Below are 13,451 nucleotides of genomic sequence, written 5' to 3'. Positions count from 1 at the left end.
CTCCCTTTTTGGTATTTTCACACAAATTCTTCTGCTAGTTGGGGTTTACTCCATTTCTATATCCTTCCCTTCAAGGCTCAGGGGTCCAGGATTATTTTCTGTGTCTGTGTTAATTGGTTTCCCTTTTCTTTGTTGAAGAGGGTCTGTGCAGTCTTTCTGCCTAGTCCGCCATCTTACCCTGCATCAGCCAGATTCTACATTATTCTTTAGTGTTGCATAGTATCCATTGTGTGTATGTACTATAGTTTGGTCATCCACTCTTCTGTTGATGCGCACCTAGGTTGTTTCCATCTTTTTGCTATTGTACATAGTGCTGTGAAGCGAGAGTGGCCGGACTTCGTCTCACCTACTTTCATCATGTTGTCAGGAGGAATCATTCTCTGGAGAAGGATTTCATGCTTGGTAAAGTGGAGGGTCAACACAGAAGGGGAAGGCCCTCACTGAGATGGATAGAAACAGTGGCTGCAACGATGGGCTCAGGTATAGCAGGGATCGTGACACTGGCACAAGACTGGGCAGTGTTTCATTCTGCTGTGCATAGGGTGGCTATGAGTCAGAGATGATGATTCGACAGCACCTAACAACAACGAGAACAACAAATAGTACTGTGATGAACATGGGTGTGCATATACCTGTTCTTGTCCTGGTTCTTACTTCTTTAGGATATATACCTAGTAATAGGATTGCTAAGTCAAATGGTATTTCTAATTCCAGCTTTTGAAGGAATAGCCATACTCTTTCCACAGTGGTTGTATTATTTTATCATCCCACCAGCAGTGTATAAGAGTCCCAATCTCTCCACATCCTCAACAGCATTTGTTATTTTCTGTCTTGTTGAACTTTGGCATTAGTGCTGAGGTGAGATGGTATCTCATTGCTGTTTTGATTTGCATCTCTCTAATGGCTAATGATCGTGAGCATTTCTTCATGTATTTGCTGGCCGCCTGAATATCCTCTTTGGTGAAGTGTATATTCATGTCTTCTGCCCATTTTTCAACTGGATTGTTAATCTTTTGGTTGTTGAAGTGTTGGAGTTTTCTATAAATTTTAGAGATAATTCCTTCGTCAGATATGTAATTATCGACAAATATGAATTTGTTGTTGTCATTTTGTTATGTGACTTTTCATGGTGCTGCTAATTTTTTTGTTCCGTATAATTTTCTATGCTGAGCTTGTTTTCTTTATGAATCATGTTATCACTTCCTTCATTGCTATTGTTTTAGTATTTGCTAAATATTTGTGATGGTCCTCTTTTTTATTTTGATGTGAAGGTTTACATTTTTCTTTGAGGTTATCCTGTGATTTATAATTTTCTTCCCAAGTTTAGAACAATTCGTTCTATCTTGTAGTTGTCTTGACTTCCCTACCATTTAGAAGTTCTGTAGTTACACGATTTTTTCCCTTTTTGGTTTGTAGTTGTCCTCATTTGTCAATTGATGTCTCTAGTTCCCTGTTTACAGTCTTGTAGGCTTATTTACTTTGGATACTTCCATAAATGGGTTGGTTTCTGGGTTATGTGTTAATGATCGGTTGTTGTTTGCTGTTGTTAGTTCTCTGTCCAAAGGACTCCTTTTAGCATTTCTTGTAAGTTTGGTCTGGTTTTAACAAATTCCCTTCATTTCTGCTTATCTGGAAATATTGTTATTTCACCATCATATTTGAGGGACAGTTTTGCTGGTTATATAATTCTTGGTTGGAAATTTTTCTTTTTCAGGGTTTTATAAATACCATCCCACTGTCTTCATGTCTGTGTGGTTTCTGCTGAGAAACCCGACCTTAGTCTTATTGATTGCCCCTTGTAGGTAACTTTTTGTTTTTCCTGTGCTGCTTTCAGGATTCTTTCTTTGTCTTTGATTTTGGTGAGTTTGATGATGATATGTCTTGGTGATTTTCTTTTGGGGTCTATCCTGTTTGGGGTTCATTAGACTTCTTGAATGGATATATTCTCATATTTTGTCATACCTGAGAAATTCTCTTCCAACAAATCTTGGACAATTTTTTTCTGGTTTTATTTGTGTCTTCCTGTTCTGGAATTTTTATTACACATAGGTTATTCCTTTTGATGGTATCCCATATGAATCTTAGGCTTTCTTCATTTGGTTTTAATTTTTTTTCCCCCCAATTGATCCCTTTCCAAAGAAGTATTGAGGTATTTGCCTTCAATCTCACTGATTCTGTCTTCCATTGATTCAATTCTACTTCTTTGCCCGTTCAATGTGTTATCTATTCCTGAAAATTTAGTATTAATCTTTTGGATTTCTATCTGTGGATTTTGTATCATTTCTAATTTTTCATTTATTTTGTCATTTTGTTCTTGTATTGTCTTTTGAAATTGTTCTAGAGTTTTCTTTGTGTTTTCCTCAATTTTGTCAGTATTTTCCCTGATCTGTCTCTCAATCCATCAAAGGCATCTAAATATAATTCTGTTGAATTCCTTATCAAGAGTTTCAATGCTGCTTATTCCTCAGGGATGTGTTTTGGTCTGTATCCTGGTTCCTTGTTTCCCCTGCTTTACCTTGTTTCTTTGTGTGGACTGTGATGCTCTGTCGTCTCTAAGACATTGTGACATTTTTGTGTTTATATTTAATTGGTGATTGTATGTTAGAGTGACTTGGTCATGATTTTTGTTTTCTTTGGATATTATCTATGTAATCAGGGTATTGTGATCCTCTATTTGCTAGTTGGCAGCACTTATACACTTACCACCTGTCTCCTTTCCCGTTGTCAGCTTCAGGTATGTCCCTGCAGTCCTTGGCAAGTGGAGCCTATTCTTAGGTCCCTGGAATCTGAATGAGAATGCTGTCATTTTAAATTCCAATATGGCTTGCCGCTTGTAAACCTTTGAAATGGCTGTACCCTGAATCACTTTAAATATCCAAAATGGCTGCTGCTTGTAAACAATCAAAATGGCTGCATACTCCAGACAGCTGAAAGTCCACAGGTTTTCTCCCTCCTTGCTGTTTCCCTTCCTAGTCTTAGGCCACCAGCACTGTCATCCCTGCAGCTCTTGGTTACTAGGGCTGATCTTTAGGTCAATTTCAGGTCCCAACACCACTTGGAAATATTCAGACTGTTGGTCCCATCAGAGTAGCTGACAGTCCTCAGCTCTGACCACCTCCATACTCACTGTTTTCATTCAGGTTTTTCCACTAGTTGGTGCCTAATCCACTTTTGTATACTTCCTTTCAAAGTTCAGGGCTCCAGAATTATCTTCTGTATCTCTGTCAGTTGGTTTATCTTTTCTTTGTTGAAGAGGGTCTGTGTAGCTTGTCTGCCTATTCTGCCATCTTACCAAATGTCCTGTCTACAAATCTTTATGAAAGTAGATTGACTCATCTTCTTCCCATGGAGCAACTGGTGGGTTTGAACCACTGACCTTCTGGTTAGCAGCCAAATGTCTTATCCACTATGCTACCAATGCTCTGGTCTTTTTATTTTTTATTTTTTCCCACATTTTCTCTCACTCTATCCAGGATCTTTAATTTTGATCACTTTCTGAGTGATTGGCATTGGTAGCTGGGCACCACCTAGTTCTTCTTGTTTCTGGATTATTTAGATTGAGGTTCTCATGGTCTATTAGTCCTTTTGACTGTTTCTATGTATCTTTGATTTTCTTCACTCTTCTTTGCTCTGGATGGGGAGAGACCAATAGTTGCCACCTAGATGGCCACTTGCAAGCTTTGAAGACCCCAGTTGCTACTCACGAAAGTAAGATGTAGAACAATATTTTTGTATGTTGTGCCAATTAAGCTTGATGCCTCCTGAGACCATTGTTCCCAGGCTGCAGGCCCAGTGACCCATTCCCTCAAGGTAGCGCATTCATTTTTATTGCTGAGAAAAATTACAGTGCATAGACACATCACAATGTTTATTTATCCATTCTCTAGTTGGTGGGTGTTTGGCTTGTTTTTAATTAAGAGCTAAGATGAATTAAGTGTGATGAATATTTATATACAGATCTTTATGTGGACATATATTTTCACTTTTTTAGAGTAGAATTTTATTTTGTTTCTAGAAAGAGAACTGTTGATATATATGATATGTGCAAAGGTAGAAGAATGGTTAAACACTCTACTACTATCTAAAAGTTTGGCAGTTTGAACCCTCCTAGATGTGTCTCAAGGAGCTCTGGTGACTTAGTGGCTAAAGCATTTGGCTGCTAACCAAAAGTTGGTAGTTCAAATCCACCAGCCACTCTGTGGGAGAAATATGAGGCAGTCTGCTTTCATAAAGATTTACAGCCTTAGAAATGCTATGGGGCAGTTTTACTCTGTCCTAAAAGATTGCTGTGAGTCAGAGTTGACTCAGTGGCAGTGGGTTTGCTTTCTGGTTTAGATGTGCCTCAGAAGTAAAACTTGGTTATCTACTTCCAAAAGGTCACAGCCTGGAAAACTCTATGGAACACAGTTCAACTGTAACACATATGGGAGATCTACAAGTTGGACTCAATGGGTTTGATTTTTGGGTTTATGGTTAGTATAGTTTATCTTTATAAGAAATCGATAAACTATTTTCTAAGGGGATTCTATCACTTTCATTCCCACCAGCATGGATGAGAATTCTGGGGTCTCCATATTATTGCCAACACTTTGTATGGTCAGTTTTAAAAATTTTAGCTGTTCTAATAGATGTGTAGCATTACCTCATTGTCCTTTTAGTTTGTATTTTCCAGGTGACAAATGTTGAGCATACTTTCAGGTGTTTATTTGCCTTAAGAATATCTTCTTTGACCCAAATCACAATAAAAAGTTTAAAAAAGAGAAAAAAAAATCTTCTTTGTTAAATTTTCTTTTCACATATTATGCCCACTCCAAAGTTAGGTCGCTTTTCTTATTGATTTGTAAGAGTTCTTTATATCCTGGATACAAGTCCTTTATAAAATATGTATTTTGCCCATGGAAATAATCTGAAGTACAGGCAAAGAGTTATGTGCAAGAATTTTCACAGCTGATGGTATTTACAATAGTGAAAAAATTGGAAAAAATCTACAATTTAATAAAAGGGAAACTGTTCCCTTCTTCACAATACAAAGGAATACATTACATCATTAAATGATATTAAAAGTATGAAAACCTACTTTTGATATCATTTTAAGTGGAAAATAAAATTACTTATAATAGCAACTATACATTTAAAAAATCTGGAAACATATGCCAAAATCGTAAGAGCAATAATATCTAAGTGGTAAGGTTACAGCTGGTGTTTAAATTCTTTATATTTCTGTGTTTTTTAAGATTTACAGAGGAAGTATGCCTTAGGTAAAAAGGAAAAACATATAATGAAGAAGTAAATGATTAAAGCAGTGGTTGGGTCTTCCCTTAACAAGCTCACCTGGACTGTGGCATAACTTGTGATATTATTAATAACCAAATGAGTTGGTTAATTATATAATAGACTGTCCAAAAGCTTTGAACTGTAATTCTAGCTCTGCCCTTGAACTCCAGGCAGTTTTTCCATCCTGTTTAAAATGCAATTCAGAACTATGAACTACCTAACAAGGTTGCCGTGTAGCTTTCTGGTAAACTGCTTCCCAGGTATGTACACTAAAATATGTAAAAGCTCTTGAGCTTTATGTTCAGTGACTTGGGAAGATCATCTTGAAGAGTCAGTCATGCCTTTACTACTTAGGAGAAAGAGTCTCTGTGATTCTGCTGAGAGACCAAAGAGAATGCATACTTAGAGAGCTAGAGGGAAGACAATGTGAGTGATTAAAAGAACAGCCTTGCACTGAAGAAAATACTGGAACTAAGGAGCGTGAAAGAGGAGATGTCTAAGCAAACAGGGCTCCCGACTGAGAATTGTCAGACTTTCAATAAGCAAACTTTGTAGACACATTTTGTACCATAAAATCTTATCCTGTGTATAATTTGTATCTTCTTACTTATTTCATTTCTAGTACTGAAGTTATTTCTGTTTCCCTATGAATTCTGGAAGGAGAGTAACATCACTGATGAATTTATTGAGATGAGGGTTCTATCTTAAACTTGAGATACCCCTACAGGTGCCACTCTCAGAAAAAGGCATTTTCCTAAGGCAACACATTTTGTGAGGGACAATGATTCAGCTAAGATGAGAGATACCTTAACCTGGTCAGTTATTTCACCTAAGGTAGGCACACTATTTATTTATGTTTGCTGATGAGTGAGTTACTCACAAACTTAAAAAACTCACTTCCATTGAGTCGGATCCGACTCATAGAGACTCCTCCTTGGGTTTCTGAAGTGGTATCAACACACGGAAGTAGATTGCCCAACCTTCCTTCCGAGGAGTGGCTGGTGGGTTTGAACTGCCAGCCTTCTGGTTAGCAGTCAAATGCCTTAGGCACTATGCTACCAGAGCTTCCAAGTGAGTTATGGCACCTAGAAATAGTTTTAAAATTACAATACAAAATATCCAGAAGAGGATTTCTAAAATTTGGGAGCCAATCAAAATCTAACCAAGAATTTTTGTTGGATCTTAGTAAACTGGTTCTAAAATGTAGGAGGAAGTACAAAAGATTAAGAATAATGAAGACCATATTAAAAAGGAACTAAATAGGAGAACTTTCTCTACTGTATAATTAGATACACTATAAATTACTAGTCATTAGGACAGTATAATTTTGGCCCAAGGATAGACAAACTGATCAGCAGAATGGAGCGCTCCTGTAAGAGTTGGCCTTATTTTTCTTGTCCTTTCGTACTGGGAAAGATAGGATATAGATAGAAACTGACCTGGGTTACTCCGGTCTGAACTCAGATCACGTAGGACTTTAATCATTGAACAAACGAACCTTTAAAAGTGGCTGCACCATTAGGATGTCCTGATCCAACATCAAGGTCGTAAACCCTATTGTCGATAGGGACTCTAGAATAGGATTGTGCTGTTATCCCTAGGGTAACTTGTTCCGTTGATCAAGTATATGGATCAATTGGTGATGTAGAAGTTTAGACTGGTTGAGTCTTAACATAATATCATTCGGAGGGTTTTTTATGCTCCGAGGTCACCCCAACCAAAATTGTTAGCTCACGAAACTAGGGTTAATGCCATTAGGGAAAAATTTTAGTTATTGAGCTAGTTGAGTTAGAACAGAATAGAAAGCTCAGGAAGAAATTCATGCCTATACTGATACTTGATTTATGACAGAAGAGCCACTACAAAGCCATAAAGAAAAGACGGTCTCTTCACCAAATAGTGCTGAGATAATTGGATAATACAGAGGGCGGGGGATCTGAACTCCTACCTCACACCATAATAAAAACACATCCTAGAATTTTTAGTTATTTGAGATTAAGGACATTCTTTAATTAGATTGAATTATTTAACTAGAATTAAATCATAGACTTAAATGTAAAAGGCAAAATAATAAGGCTGTTAGAAGACAATGTAGGAGAGAAGCTTCATGACTTCAAGGTAGGGAAAGATTGGAAACTAACAACTCGCAGAAGGAAACCTGGATGTAAATATGCATTGGATTAGACAATAGTTTCTTTGCTATGACAAAAGCACAAGAAATAAGAGAAAAAAAAATACATAGGACTTCATCAAAATTTAAAAACTTTGTGCTTCAAAAAGAAAAAAAAAAAAGAAAAAACTCACTGCTATCAAGTTGTATCCAACTCATAACGACCCCTCCTTGGGTTTCTGAGGTAGTATCTCTACGGAAGTAGATTGCCCACCCTTCCTTCCGAGGAGTGGCTAGTGGGTTTGAACTGCCAGCCTTCTGGTTAGCAGTCACATGCCTTAGGCACTATGTCACCAGAGCTCCTCTGTGCTTCAAGGGATACCATTAGAAGAGTGGGGGGAAAAAAAACAAAGGATTGATGTCAGATGGATCTTAGCTCAAAGCAAAGAATACCAGAAAGATGTATACTTGTGTTTTATTCACTATGCAAAATCATTTGATTGTGTGGACCATAACAGATTGTGGATAACATTGAGAAGAATGGGAATTCCAGAGCACTTAACTGTGCTCATGAAGAACTTGTACATAGACCAGGAAGCTGTTATTCAAACAGAAGAAGGGGACACTGCATGGTTTAAAATCAAGATGGGAGTGTGTCAGGGCTGTATCATTTCACCATATTTATTCAATCTGTATGCTGAACAAGTAATCCGAGAAGCTGTACTATATGAAGAAAAAAGTGGCATCAGAATTGGAGGAAGAATCATTAACAAACTACGTTACGCAGATGACACAACTGTGCTTGCTGAAAGTGAGGATGACTTGAAACACTGATGAAGATTGAAGGCTACAGTCTGCAGTATGATTACACCTCAATGAAAAGAAAACTAAAATCCTCACAACTGGACCAACAAGCAGCATCATGATAAATGGAAAAAAACATTGAAGTTGTCAAAGACGTCATATTACCTGGTTTTACAATCAACATCAATGGAAGCAGCAGTCAAGCTTTCAGACATTGTATAGCATTTGGCAAATCTGGTGCAAAGGACCTCTTTCAAGTGCTGAAGAGCAAAGATGTCTCCTTGAAGACTAAGGTGAGCTTGACACAAGCCACAGTATTTTCAATTGCTTCATATGCATGTGAGAGTTGGACAATGAAAAAAGAAGACTGAAGAAGAGTCAATGCTTTTGAGTTGTGGTGTTGGCGAAGAATGTGGAAAGTACCATGGACTGCTAAAAGAACTAACAAATCTGTCCTGGAAGAAGTGCAGCCAGAATGCTCCTTGGAAGCGAGAATGACCAAACTTCGTCTCACCTACTTTGGTCATCTTGTAAGAAGGGACCGTTGGAGAAAGAAATCATGCTTGGCAAAGTGGAGGGACAATGAAAAAGGGAAAGGCCCTCAACGAGATAGATTGACACAGTGGCTGTAACGAAGGGCTCAGGTATAGCAAGGATCGTGGGGCTGGCACTGGACCGGGCAGTGTTTCATTCTGCTGTACATGAGGTCGCTATTAGTCAGAGATGACTCAATGGCACCTAACAACAACAACAACAACAACAACAACAACAACAACTTAAAGGCCATGAGCCTTGGCATATGGTTTGCAAGACATATTTCCACTTTGATGGATTACCATCCTTTTTAATTATCAAATTTCAAAATGATTATGCTGTTGGCTCTCCAGTGCTGCTCTAACAGAAAATACCACAGGTGGATTGCTTTAACAAACAGGGATTTATTCTTTTACAGTTTTAGGAGGCTAGAAGTCCAAATTCAAAGTACCAACTCTAGGGACTGGGTGTAGTTCCCTCAACCTTGGGCTTCAGCTCTGCCTCTTGCTCCAGGCCCACTGGAGCTGGAGGCATCTCTTAACTCAGGCAGCTGCTGACTGCTGAGGCTGACAAATCCAAGGTAGACAAATAAAATGGCACAGTCCCAAGATTATCAAGCAACACAGCAGGCCACTAGTTCAAGTCCAGAAATAGTCTCAAGATTGGCAGACAACATAATAGGCCCCTCACTGATGACTCAGCCAAATGTAGGATCCAAATGTGCCAAGAACCTCAAGATCTTTCTCAAAGCATCTCCTTATATACTAGGAGCAGACCACATCCCTCAGGCAGCTACTCAGCCGCTCACAGTAGATTCCACCATGGAATTGATTACGTCTCATCATGGGAAATAACTACATCTAGTTACCCAGCCACTAAAAGCCGGGCCCAACCAAGTTGACATATAACCTTAACTACTGAAGGTATGTTTCTATACCTTTCTTCAGTTTTTCCTTTCATTTCATTTTCCCTCAGTGCTCACTTCTCTTTCTAAATTTAACCATCCCCACTTGACTGGCTGTTACACACTCATTAGATCCTCTTTGGAATTGCTGCCTTCCTTCTTGGGTTATTAAATTCCCTGAAGGCTGCTGTCCTCAAGCTTTTTGCATTTCTCCTTGCACTTGGTACCTACATAACATGGACTGAAAGTTCAACACATACTTGAAAAATAAAATTTTCTTGATCATGACTGATGCCTTTGCTTTGAAAGCACCAAGTCTGCAGCCCTGGATCCTTCATTCCCAGCACCTCAAAGCAGTACCTCTATTACTCAGGGTCCCTCAGGTTTAGGAGTGTCATATTTATCACATGTGTTAAACCTAAGCTTGTTCATCCATGTTTCTGTTTGAGTTGTCTTTTTTTTGAAATATATTTGAATGGACTCTTACCATCCAAAGTTTTTTGTTCTACTGTACATAGGGTCCCTATGAGTCAGAGCTAACTCGGCACCTAATGACAACAACCACATCGATTCTATACTTTGAGGAATTAACCTTTTGTAAATATTTGTTCCCAATTTGTCGTTTATCTTTTCACTTTGTGTGTGTGTGCTTGTGAACCAGTAAACATCATGATAAATGCAAAGAAATTGTGGTTTCAATGATTTTATTCTTCTTAGGTCAATTATTAATGCCCATGGAAGCAGCAGTCAAGAAATCAATCATGTATTGCACTGAACAAATCTGCTGCAAGAGATTTCTTTGTTGTTGTTAATGTGCCGTCGAGTTGGCCCCAATCATAGCGACACCTCCTTGGGTTTCCAAGGCGGTATCACTACGGAAGTAGATTGCCCAACCTTCCTTCCTAGGAGTGGCTGGTCAGTTTGAACTGCCAGCCTTCTGGTTAGCAGTCAAGTGCCTTAGGCACTATGCTACCAGAGCTCCTAGAGATTTCTTTAAAGTGTTAAAAACCAAAGATGTCATTTTGATGACAGGTGGCCTGACCTAAGCTATGGTCTTTTCAGCGACCTAATTTGCACGTGAAAGCTGGACAATGAAGAAGGAAGACCAAAGAAGAATTGAAGCATTCAAACTGTGGTTTGGGGGCAGAATATTGAATATACCACAGATTGCCAAAAGAATGAACAAATATGTCTTGGAGGAACTATAGCCAGGAAGCTCCTTAGAAGCAAGGATAGTGAGGCTGTGTCTCACTTACTTTGGACATGTCATAAGATGGGACCAGTCATTGAAGAAGCACATCATCTTGGATCAGCAAAAAACAGGGAGACCCACCATGAGAGGGACAGGGACAGTGGCTCAAACATAACAACAATTATGAGGATGGTGCAAGACTGGGCATTTTCAGAGAAGGCATTATAGAGAAAAGAACCCTAGATTCCAAGGCAAGAGACCAAAGTTTACCCTGGCTCTGCTACCAACTTACTGTGTGACTCTAATCCCAGTGCCCTCATCTATAAAAAGAGGAACTCTAGAGCCTCCTGTCACTGCCCTGTTCTCACCACTGGCAAAGAACATCACACCTATCTTTTTGTTCACAATTTATATTCTTAGCTGTTTGTCTTTTTCCCCCCAGAATCTCTTGTTCAATTCATTAGCCCTTTAAGATATTAGGAGCTCCAATAGCGTGTGGCCTAAGGCATTTGACTGCTAACCAGAAGGCTGGAGGTTCAAACCCACTAGACACTCCTTGGAAAGAAGATTGTGAGCCTGGCATTGGAGGTGAGTGGAGTGTAGTGGGCAAATCTACATAGCAGGCTCCACAGGCACCTGGCAGGCACCCCACCACCAGATATCAAAGACCGGTTGGGGTGAACTGCCCTTTTCTGGCTTTCCAGACTTCCATGAATGTTAAAATACCAGTTAACATGATGTCAAGAAACAGTTCAGAAGCATCTACTTGTAAAATGGCACAACCGTTTAATTTTGAGAAAAATGAAAGCAAGCTTACACTCCATGATTCTTCAAGAAGTCCTGGAGGACATCCTAACCATCCTAACTTCAGATTAAAATGCCCAGAGATTGCAAATAAAAAGAACAATTTTTTGCTTTGTGAGCAAACCAAACAATATGTGGCTAGTCAAGAAGATAATTCAGGATCTTCAAACTCTAATAGCATCAACAGAGAAGTGGTCATATTGCCGACAGGAAATTCATTGTCACCATTAAATATTGGAAATAACTCACTACCCAAGATGTAAATGCTAAGCCTAGCAATAATGTGTGCCCTACGAAGTCAAAAACAGTATGCAAGTTGGTTGAGAATTCCTTGTCCATGAACAGTATGTCGCTCTTCAACTCCTTAGGACCTCCTCTTTGGTTCTCTACCTGCCATCGCTGTGGCCTGTTTGGATTGCTGAGGTGCAAACAAACATACCACTGCTCCATTGCATGTCAGAGGAGAGACTGGTCAGCACACAGCATTGTGTGCAAACCTGTGCAGCAAAATGTCCACAAACCTGAAGACAATAGTTCATCTTTTGAAACAAAGAATATGGAAGTGAAAAATGAGGCTGACTGTCCTCTTGGAGTTAGTAAAGAAACAAGCCTTTGTGCTGAGAAAATAATGCTTTCTGATTTTAGTTGTCTACAGCTTAGGAAAACTATGGAAGTAAAGGGTGCTGTTAGAGAATTCAAACACCTAGGTGACTTTCATGTGCAGTTATATTCTTCAGAAGTTTTAGAATACATGAACCAACTTTCTGTGAGCTAAAAAGAAACATGCAAACCTGCTTGAAGAAGACTATATTCCTGTGAAGGGGGAAGTGTGTGTTGCCAAGTACACTGCTGATCAGACCTGGAACCAAGTTGTGATACAAGATGTTGATGTGCAGCAGAAGACAGCACACATCTTCTATATTGACTCTGGAAACAAAGAAACAATCCCAGTAAACAGAATTCACCAGCTCAACAGAAACATTGACTTGTTTCCTCCTTGTGCCATCAAGTGTTTTGTGGCCAATGTTATCCCAGCAGAGGGGAATTAGAGCAGTGATTGTATCAATGCTATCAAACTACTGCTGCTGGAGCAGTGCTGTTCTATAAAGATCATCCGCATCTTACCAGAGGAAGTGCTTAACTTTGCTGTAGACATTAAGCTGCCAAGTTCAGGAAAATCCTTAGACCATGTGCTTGTAGAAACAGGATATGGCTTGCAACCCAAGAAGCAAGGTGCAGATCAAAAAGATGGTTCCGAAGACGCTGGAAAAATGACAGCTGAAGACAAAATTGTTGTAGACAGAAATGACTTAATCCCAAAATTTTAACTTTGAATGTGGGTGTAGGCCCACATTCAAACTCCGGAAGACTTCTTTTGTCAACATCTACAAAGTGGCCATAAGCTTGCTGAACTTCAGGTATCCCTTAGTGACCACTGTGGTCAAGTGTCTCCATGCTTTGATTTTTTTCCAACCATTGGTGATATGTGTTGTGCTCTGTTTTCAGAGGATGACCAGTGGTACCATGCCTCCATTTTGGTGTATGCTTCTGAAGACTCTGTGTTGGTTGGCTATGTAGATTATGGAAACTTTGAAATCCGTAGTTTTACAAGGCTTTGTCCCATAATTCCAAAGTTGTTGGACTTACTAATGCAAGATATAAAATGTGTGCTGGCAGGAGTAAAACCATCATTAAGAATTTGGACTCCAGAGACTGGCTGGCAAGATGGTGGACTAGGCAGAAAGACTGCACAGACCCTCTTCAACAAAGAAAAGGGAAACCAATTAACACAGACACAGAAGATAATCCTGAGCCTTGAAGGGAAGGAT

At 39.2% G+C, this 13,451-nt stretch overlaps 1 pseudogene; it reads left to right on the top strand.

The window, feature by feature from the left end:
* Positions 1-11,528: 11,528 nt before the first annotated feature.
* Positions 11,529-13,451, top strand: part of LOC103196405 — an 18,570-nt pseudogene continuing 16,647 nt past the window's right edge.

This window comes from Orycteropus afer, unplaced genomic scaffold (genome assembly GCF_000298275.1).
Source record: "Orycteropus afer afer isolate SDZICR_OR568_19922 unplaced genomic scaffold, OryAfe1.0 scaffold00065, whole genome shotgun sequence".
Classification (NCBI taxonomy): domain Eukaryota; kingdom Metazoa; phylum Chordata; class Mammalia; order Tubulidentata; family Orycteropodidae; genus Orycteropus; species Orycteropus afer.
The sequence above is the reverse complement of the archived record's forward strand: the minus strand, read 5'-3'. Positions and strand labels throughout refer to the sequence as shown.